The sequence below is a fragment of the Myotis davidii genome, unplaced genomic scaffold (assembly GCF_000327345.1).
Source record: "Myotis davidii unplaced genomic scaffold, ASM32734v1 scaffold59, whole genome shotgun sequence".
Lineage (NCBI taxonomy): Eukaryota > Metazoa > Chordata > Mammalia > Chiroptera > Vespertilionidae > Myotis > Myotis davidii.
The window spans coordinates 5,774,369-5,784,199 of NW_006293001.1; the positions used below are offsets into that span (position 1 = coordinate 5,774,369).

At 34.4% G+C, this 9,831-nt stretch overlaps 1 protein-coding gene across 3 annotated transcripts in view; it reads left to right on the forward strand.

The window, feature by feature from the left end:
- CSRNP3 (cysteine-serine-rich nuclear protein 3) overlaps window positions 1-9,831 on the forward strand; it is a 173,412-nt gene that overhangs the window by 88,827 nt on the left and 74,754 nt on the right. Inside the window, exon 1 of one of the 3 annotated variants that reach the window (XM_006766501.2) lies at window positions 5,938-6,248. The exons of 1 other annotated variant lie outside the window; for it this stretch is intronic. The gene's annotated coding sequence lies outside the window, so the exon portion shown is untranslated. Of the gene's footprint in view, window positions 1-5,937; window positions 6,249-8,017; window positions 8,131-9,831 lie in introns of those variants that run through there. One more of the 3 variants, XM_006766502.2, reaches the window with a different exon arrangement.

Genomic DNA, 9,831 nt, shown 5'->3' on the forward strand with positions numbered 1-9,831 from the left:
TCCTGCGGAGGCAGGAGAGGCTCCCACCACCACTGCTGCGCTCGCCAGCCATGAGCCTGGCTTCTGGCTGAGTGGCACTCTCCCTGTGGGAACGCACTGACCACCAGGGGGCAGCTCCTGCATTGAGCGTCAGTGCACATCATCATAGCAACCGGTCATTCAGCAGTTTGGTTAATTTGCATATTAGCCATTTATTCTATAGGATTATTCACTCCTGTCTTTATGTTCTTCTAGATTCTTATCTCAATCTATTGTGTTGAGATAAGCATAGATCTTCTTATATCTGTCTCTCCTTCTTGGTGGGGAGCCATATAGCTTGCAGACTGACTTATTCACCTCTTTAACCTATAAGAACACTGAAACAGTTCTGAACACATGTACTCAGTGAGTGTAAAATGAATAAACGCATGAGTGAATGAATGAATAAACTTAGGCTGTTTCTGTATGTCTCTGTTATACAAATCAAAGTAGATTCAATACATTAGCCAAGTATTTGTAGACTGTGGCTGGTGAAATAAAATATAGGAAACTCTTTTTCTTGTGCTTTGTGTCTCATAGGCCTTTCAGTTATGGTGCAATGTCCTCATTCACATGGAAAAGCCACTGGTCCTATTAAATTACTATATTTATTATTATTATTATTAATTATTATTATTATTTCCTGCTCAGTTCATGTTTTTTGCATATGCTATTTGACTCCATATTTTTGTCCCAGGTTAGAAAGCTAATTTGGATAAGAAGAAATGATTTTGAATCAACTTTCACGGTCACTAAGAAATAAATGTGTTCTTTGTGTTCTCAGAGGGGAGGCCTGCTTCATTTACTCTTTTCTCTTGATCGATGCTGTTTTCTAATGCCTTTGTGGTGATGAAGAGGCTGAGAGGTGGTGGGAAAATCTGGGTACTTTCCTTTCTGGGTCACGTTCCTTCCTTCACAGCCGTGTGCAGAATGTGTATGTACATATTGTGTTTGCATTATCTGTGTTGTTGTTTTTTATCTTTGTAGAAAGAGGACATGATTGTCTTTCTCCTACATTTTTCCTACTGAAATAAGATAACAGAAAGAAATAGAAATACTCTCCCCTATGTGCTTTATTTAAGGAAGGGCCTGTTGTTTAGTCTTTCGCAGCCTCCCAAACACAGCAATATTTGACATCAATAATTTTTCACCATATTTGAAAGTTGACAATACAAACCAGGATACCTGTGAACTTACTAAAATGTCTAATAAAACTAGTTTAATGCTCTCTACTTGTCATATATAATTGGTAAGTGAATCACAGAACCATTGACTTTTAAGCTTATAACAGATCACAGACCTGTTTATCCAACCACATTTAAATTTTCTTTCTTTCTTTATGACAGATTCCTTTCTCCTCAATCCTGTCACTGCCTTGAATTCAATCCCTCCTGTTTCTTCCCATCTCCTCTTCATCAGACCCTCTGCTGCTGCCTCAGGGCTCCACTGGTCTTGTCGCTTCTCAGCTGTCATGGCTGTCTTTAATCATCGCTTTGACCACTCCTCTTTCTTATCCTTTGGTGGCTTTCATATTTTTGATATGATGCAAAAATCTCCTCACCTCAGGCTTCAGAGCACTTCAAGGAGAACCACACATCTTTGTTTCTCCTTCACCAACCCAATACCTGCCTAAATCTCCTGTCACCCAAATTTCCTCAGTTTCCCTCATTAGTTAGTAAAGCTTGTGCCCTTGATTCTGAGCTTTACCCAAAGTATCATTTTGCAATTGGGAATCCCCTTTCCTCCCAGTTAATTATGCAAACTCTTAACTATTCATTCAGAGACTCCATTGCTGCAATAGTCTTCTCAGATAATCCTTCTTTACTTTGGACACTGCCTAAATTATTTTGCATCTCTTTTTCAACCTCCGAAGTTGTATTTTCTTTTAATGCACTCATTAAATAATATTCAGTGATTTCACTGAATCTGCATATAAGACTGTCCTTTCATGTACTTTTAGGTTTATTGTGTTGTCCCTGTCATACACATGTAAATATTTTCCAGTTATCAAGTGCTTAGTAACTAACACAACAACTAGTGGCTTAAGATAGCAACCGTTTTACTGTAATACATTCTATAGGACAAGAATTTGAGAAAAGCTCAACTAAGCGATTCCATAGTGACAGCCAGGATTACTTCATGGTGTCCATCTGGTGAGTGGGTAGGTTTGGAGGGTCCAAGATGGCTTCACCAACATGTTAGGCATCAGGAATGGCTATAACACTGGGCCCAGTTGGAACTGTTGACTGGAACGCCTATATGTGGCTTCACCATGGTAGTTTTAGAGTGGATAATCCTCTGATGTGGCAGCTCCAGGCTTCTGGAGAGAGCATTACAAGAGGCTCAATTAGAAGCTACAAAGTTTCTTAGGACCTAGTCTTGGAATTTTTAGAACAATACTTCTATAGCCTCTATTGGTTAAGCAAATTATTAAGTCTAGGTTCAAATAAAGGTGGGGGAAATTAGATTCAACCTTTTCATGAGAAGGATAGCATAAAATTAGCAGCCATCCTGATACATATATTTAACATTTTGATATGTGTATATGATTTTTAATATATGATTTTAATATGATTTTTATAATAATTTCCTGATTTTAGGAAACAATATTGAAAATAAAGAAACTGTAATTGATTGTACATAAAATGCATGTTAAGTCAATAAAATATTTAAACTTTTAAAACATGTCCCTACTTTTACCACCCTCTCATAACATTCTCAGCATTTTTTTTTTTTTTTTTTTGCTAGATAGACTGTAATCTTCCTGGAAACGGTATATATTTCATTTTTATATCCCTAGCAACTGTCTTGGAGCTTGGCACATGGCAACTTCTCAGTAAATATTTATTGAATTGAATTAGTCCTAGATTTTGAGGCTGTCATGGCCAACTTACTGACTTCTATGAATATGTTGTAAGGTAGGATGATATGTAGAGAGAAAATTCAGCCTGATCAAGGGTAAATCCAATAGGAGGTACTAGCAGATATGCCAATTAATATAGTTCCAGGAAACACAGGTCATGGTATCAGTAAACCTTCTTCGTCTTCCTTCATGCAATAGAATGTTCAAGGGCTTATCTATTGAGCATATCTATGCCTAAATTACTACATGAGCTAAATAACAAACATTTTATATTCTGACAAGTATTTGTTATTTTGTAGAAAAGAGGAGCAAACAAAATGGTTCTATTATGGATCTTTGTCATTAGAGGAAAAATAAGTTAATAGAATCAACAATAGGAATCAAAATATCTTTTGTTCAATTCACAACTTTTAATATAACAAAGTAAATTAAAATAGTCTTTTAATCTTGGCTGAAATTTGCTTTTTAAGCTGTGATCTTGTGTTTCTCTGTTAATTTCAAATTTAAAGAACTCTTGGCTGATGAAACTGTTATATAAGCACAGGCACTGTTGTTCAATGTGTAATGTTAGAATCAGAAACTCTGCTGCAATTCTCTTGGAAGGATGGCTATGTTTTGTAATTTGTTTTAATCCTGAAGCAATTTCATGAGATATGTCTTAAATTACTAAGTTTATTTCTATTTTTTTTGTATGTATTAGGAAAAAAATCAATTCTTATTTCCAGAAGTCCTAATTATTACATCAGTTTGTCTCTACTATTAGGATAATGCCCTTAAAATTATTTTAAACAATCATTAGGATTTACATAATTTCTTCTCATTTTACTAATTTTACTGGCAATGCTTGGTTAAAGCCAATTTAGAGAACTGAAATTAAAAAAGTATATATAGTGCTATATATTTCCATGACATGTTTTCCAAAGACTTTTCTGTTCCAGTTTTGCTGACTTGAAAACTAAGGCATAAGTTTCTAGAATAACTCACCAAGGTCATTTAAACAACAGTAGACCTGGGAAGATTATTACCATTTCATGATCATTCTATCTCTTCCTAATTTCTCTAGTTCTCTTGTCCACCTTTAAATGCCTTTTTCAACATTAATGAACTTAATAGGCTCTTACATTTACTACATTAAATTTGTAGTCTATAATCTTTTAATGTAGACTCACTATTTTACTGAAAATTTGTTTTAATTGCTAGCTATTTCTATATTCTTTGTATTTATAGTCTTTTCTCATTGTAAATTATTTCCTTACATGCATTCATACAAACTCTAAATATATGTGGTTTTTATTTCCAATATTACACTCCTGGCCCCTCCTTCTCCCTAGAATTTGGAAGCAACTTAGTTTTCTGCTGATTCTTTTCTTCCATTTGGCAACCATTTTATTTCATTGTTTTTGAAGTGATGCAGTAAGAGAAAAAATGGCTGCCTTTTGTTTATTTCCTTGTACATTAACATGATGACATCATCAAAGATATTAGCTAGAATGTACATATCTTTAAAAACCCAGAGGTGCACAGTAAGTCAGAAACAGTCTGGTCTTTTTTGTTTCAATGCCCCAAGGTTTTGTAGCTTTGGCGTAGCTTTTGATGCGGAGGGAAAAATGAACATGGACATTTGGGAACAAATACATTACCATTGTGGCATTTAAAACATATCTGAATATGTTACATGTTAAGAACAAACCACCAAAAAGCATTTACTCAAGTTATGAAACATTCTAAATCAATATCTAACCCTGCAAAAAATGTTGTAAAGAATGATATTAAATCATTGTATTTAGAGACTGGACTTTTTAGCCATACTTGCCTATTCTGGCTTAAAATTATTTTTAAAATCTTCAATTGTTATAAATATTTCCAAAAATAGTTTGTTAGTGGAAGGCTATCGCAGGTATATAAATTTGCTATTTTTGAAATTATTGAATTATTTATAACCACGATTAAAATGTACTGTATATCTAACTATACAGAATATTTGTTTTTTGATCTTCATTTATGGTGCTTCTGACTTTTCTTTGTGTGTTCTTTGTTGCATTTTGCATTATTTGTCATAAGATTTCCATTGGGATTAACAAGCAACAAGCTTTCAATTTAGATAAATTATTAAAAATGTAAGAAATATTTTTAAAACTAAATTCCAATAGCTAATTTTTTTTTTTTTTTTTGGAAAACCACAATCTCTTCAAATTTTGAGAAATAATTTTAGGTGTTTATTTTTTAAAGTATTTTAGAAAGGTAATCTGATTATACACATACATGTTTGTGTGTACCTATATATTAATTTAATATCTACACAGCAGAAAATTCCTGTATATGTTGAGTAGTCAGCTCTGAAACTACTTGTTAACATTGAAATCAGATAAGGTAAACCATATGCTTTATGGAGGTAAGCTGTCTAAAATAAGTTACTGCGATTTTAAGAATTAATATGAACCACATGTTCTTTAGATCTTTAAATTGAAATCTTCATTGTTCTTTTAAGTCAGCTGTTCTAAGGATGTGTCATCTTTTGAGAAGATAAATTAATCATCTGCCTCATTTATATACATCAATAAAAGAGATTCACCCTCTCATCTACTTTGTCAAAAGTAATTATTAGATCTCTATTTTTATTCACATATAGTATCTATTAGTGACTGAGATTTTCATAGAGGAGATTTTGAGGGAAACGGCCACTTATCCTTTTGAAAATAACCCCTGCCAAGGAAAAGCAACACCGGCAATCTAACGGTTAAAACATACTGTCAAATCATTCAGCTGAGCAAGGCTCTTTAATAACATTTGTACAAAAGTACTTTCAGAAAGCAGAAGGTAGGAAACAGCTCTTTGCTAGTTCCCCTTCCTTAAATAATTATTCAGCCTCTTATTAAAATAAAATCCAGTTAACTTCTTTTGAATGCTGGCTCAAACGTTTTCTATCATGAAAAAAAAATCTTGTAAAGGGATTTCCATAAGTTGTGTTGCATTAATGACTTCGAGCAGCTTCATCGTCTGTTATTCCTTCCTCCTAGCAGACCTCAGCTGATAAAAATATCCATAGACACAGTGAAGTCAGTGGCATGCCTGGCTTTCTCAGACAAAACTCCCATGTGATCACATATAGGCAGCCTCCGTGAGGCTGATGCCGCGCAGCCAGCAGTAGGTAATGAGTCTTTGTGCAGAGGGAAGCTCTTGTCGCTGAACAATAAAGCATACGGTACCGGCAATAAAACACAGGGTTGGCAAATTTAAGAAGATTCCGCTGAACCAGGAAGCACAGTGCCTTTGGTGATGCTGACACATATTATAAAATGATAATCAATGTCTTTGGGATTCTAATGAATAAAGACTGCAAGGACTAAGAGTACAGCTATTTGAACAGGTCAGTGATTTTCTAAATGACTCCAGCACTTCCTTGTGTTTGATTGGATTTAAATTAGAATGGGCTGATGTGTGCTTTGCCTGAAACAAAAACTTTGCAAGATATTTGCAGTGTGTCATAGGAAGGATGCACTTGAATTGACCCAATGTGATTAAATTGTTGATATAGTCAGATGTGATAGAGAAATATTTATATGATTGTAGTAAACTGAAAAGTTATTTGTCCTATTTAAAAATTTATGGGTAAGAGAAAAAATCCTCCAATAATTTCTAATCTCTTATATATGCAGGAATAATATGAAGCAGAGTACTACTCATAAATAGCTCAAATAAAAAGCTTCAAATTTATTTTTCCAGTATTAAAAATGTTATATTGAAATACTTTACACGTCTTATTAATTGGATGAAATATCATTCAGAATTCATTAATGTCTTCCGGTATACTGCAAGAGGAAGGTTTGGAATATTTAATTATTTCAATAAAAATGTTTTAAAGAAGAATTTTGAAATGTTAGTAATGCTATCTATCAGAACAATGTATTTTATATTCAAATATAGCAATATATTATATATCTATATTATTCTCTTGTGTGCCTTTTATTTTTCATGTTATATTTCCTTTGACAAATGGGAAATCTTATTGCATAAAACCTTTTATTTCATAGATATTATTCACTCACTAATGGAAAAAACAAATTAGCTTAATTGTAAAAAGAATAGATTAATTATGTAATGATGCATAATTCCATTGGCTCACCATTTAAAAAAAGATGTGCCTTCATGTGTATTTATAAAAATATGCACACACATGACCTCCTGTATCTAGAAAATAATCACCTCTTAGGTTTATGAGAAATAGAGAAGTTTGTGTTTTAAATAGAGATTGCTATGTGTAGGAAGACAGGGGAAGAAATAACTCTAACAAATAATAGCACAACACTGAACATCTTTGCCAAAGACAAGCATCACTGCTACATGAATCTTTAGATTGAAACACATAGTTTAACTTTGCTCTACATTTTCACTGCGGTATTATTTTAAAGACAGCCCGGCATCTAAATCCTTTATAATTAATTTCTTGGCCACCATTTAGGATGATTGTCTTCAAGACACTGGGGCACATTTAATATTTTATGGAATTATTCTGGTGACATGATGTATTTGTATAATGACTAAAATAAATGTATGCCTGCAAAATGCTGTTTAAACCCACAACCAAAAGAAATACCCAATGTCTCTTGATTATGCGTGCAATACTATGTATTCCAATGTGGGGGGGGGGGGGGAAAAAAAGGGACGGACCCTATGTTTCAAAAACAAGGGAAGTCCATGAAAAATTTAAATTGGCCTTCCACATGTATTGCAATGAAGTATTTGACTTATGTGGGTTTCCTTAGTTACCATAGTTGATGTGACACCTTCTTTTGGTGGGGAGCAGGGAAAAGCAGGACTCTAAAACAGAGTCAAAAACAAACACTTATCTAACACTAATAGAGCTGGGGGGCTGTGATGCTGCCAGCCGGGTGGAGCCCGTGCCCACTGCCCCTCGCCCGCCCCAGCCCTCCCGCCGGTGATTCAGGTATTCTGGCAGAGCTGCAGCTCCAGCCCTTACCCAGCATTCCGTTTCAGCCGCTGGAGGACTGCCCGAGCCTTATGCAAATGAGCCAGCTCGGAGGCTTTGCCTGCAGAAGCAGAGGAGGGGGGAGAGGGAGTTCAAAGGTCACAGGGCTGGTGGAGAGCTGGATCGGTCGCCTGAAAGGAAAAAAAAAAAAATGCACCGGGCTGCTCTGCAGCAGTGTTTTGCAGCAGTTAAATGAAGTGTGCTTCATTTCTCAGAGCGAGGATTTTACAGCGTGTGCCGTAGTCGTTTAAAGTGCACGCAGGTACGGTGACAGATTTCCCGATGCGCCTGATTTTATTTCTATGGAAGGCACTGCATGAGGATTGGCTATTTTCATTCATTGCGGAGATTAGCAGTGCCTTCCCCCTTGGAAGGTTCCCTTAACTAGTTTATTCTTTAGATCTTGATGTTTTCTGGATTTGAAACAGGGCGTTTTGTTCAAATGGAATAATTTCATGGGAGAAAAGATTGGGTTTGGGCGTTAAATAATTACATTTGGGGGAAAGTTTTTTATTGCAGAGAGATACCTGGGTTGAAATATCTCGGACTTACAACTTTAGAGGATTTTCACACTTGTAAGAAATGTATTTTCAGGAAGAACTGGGTTCCTCGCCTCCTGTTCTTGTGAGGTATCTGGAATTAAATAACTGAGCTCTTTTGTTCCTATCCCAGACAACATCGCGACAGTTTTAATAAGTTATATTTTCATTTCATTTTAGGAGAGGGTGTCAGTTTTGAGAGTCTTTATTCTACATTTTATTCTACATAAACGCCTTATCAGAGAAATAATTTCTTATTTTGGTGTTGCATCTTTTAAGTGCCTCTCTAATTTTCCAAATTGTTATTATTTTTGGGAGGGGGCTTTTTAGACTATATTATTTTGAATTCAACATGTTTAATTTCCTATGACATTTTCTTTTAGTTAACTCGGATAGTAAAGTGATCCCCATAAATGTTACAGGCAGGACAAGTCTTTTTTTTTTTTATGCACTAAATATCCCACTTTTGTAAAATGTGTGATTACATCATGGCAGGATCTGACCTGTGCCAAACAAATGTGTACTCACTTTTATTGTTGATACTGCTTTTTTATTTCTAAAACATATTTTAAATAAATTTAAAGCATGATTAAAACATGTTTATCCATATCATTAAAATTTTAAAATATATCAATTCAGCAGTTACAGTGTTGATGGGAAGTATTGCCCCAAGTCAGCATCTGTCTACATCACAGGTTGTATGTGTATGAAAATATTTTGGAAAAATAAAGAGGCAAAATAATGTTTAGTCATGAAATTACTGTTTTATGTTTTTATATTTGCATAAGACATTTTAAAATGAATTTTATGAAGCTTACATACGAAGAGCTAGCACATGTTTAGATAAACTTAATTACTTTCTTTGCACTGAAGAGTGTTAATTTATTACAATGATTAAGACTTGGTAGTTTGGCAACGATATCTTTTATTTTAAATTTGGAAGGGGTTGTGTATGGTGGATCAAAACAGGGGGTTGACCAATGAAACAGTGAAGGGCAATTATTTCAACTGTCTATGAAATCACTTTGCTGTAGTCATGCAGGTCCAGATTCTCACCCTTTGTCACTCTATGGGGATATTATGACATTTATCCAGGATCCTGAGATTAATTTAGGAAAAGGAATTCATGTTCTGTGTGGTTTTTAAAAATGCAAAAACTGCCAATTTTTTCTAAACTTTCTCTTTTGAAACTTTCAATAATGACTGCAGCTAAAGGGGGTATATTTCAAATAAATTGTTTTTTTCTTATGTTGATTGCAATATCCTGTCCTCTATTTTAAATAACATATTTGTAAACAATTGTCTTATATATATATGTATATATATAATTTATAATGAAATATATACATTGAGAGAGAGATTGAAACATCAATGATGAGAGAGAATCATTGATCAGCTGCCTCCTGCATGCTCAACACTGTGGA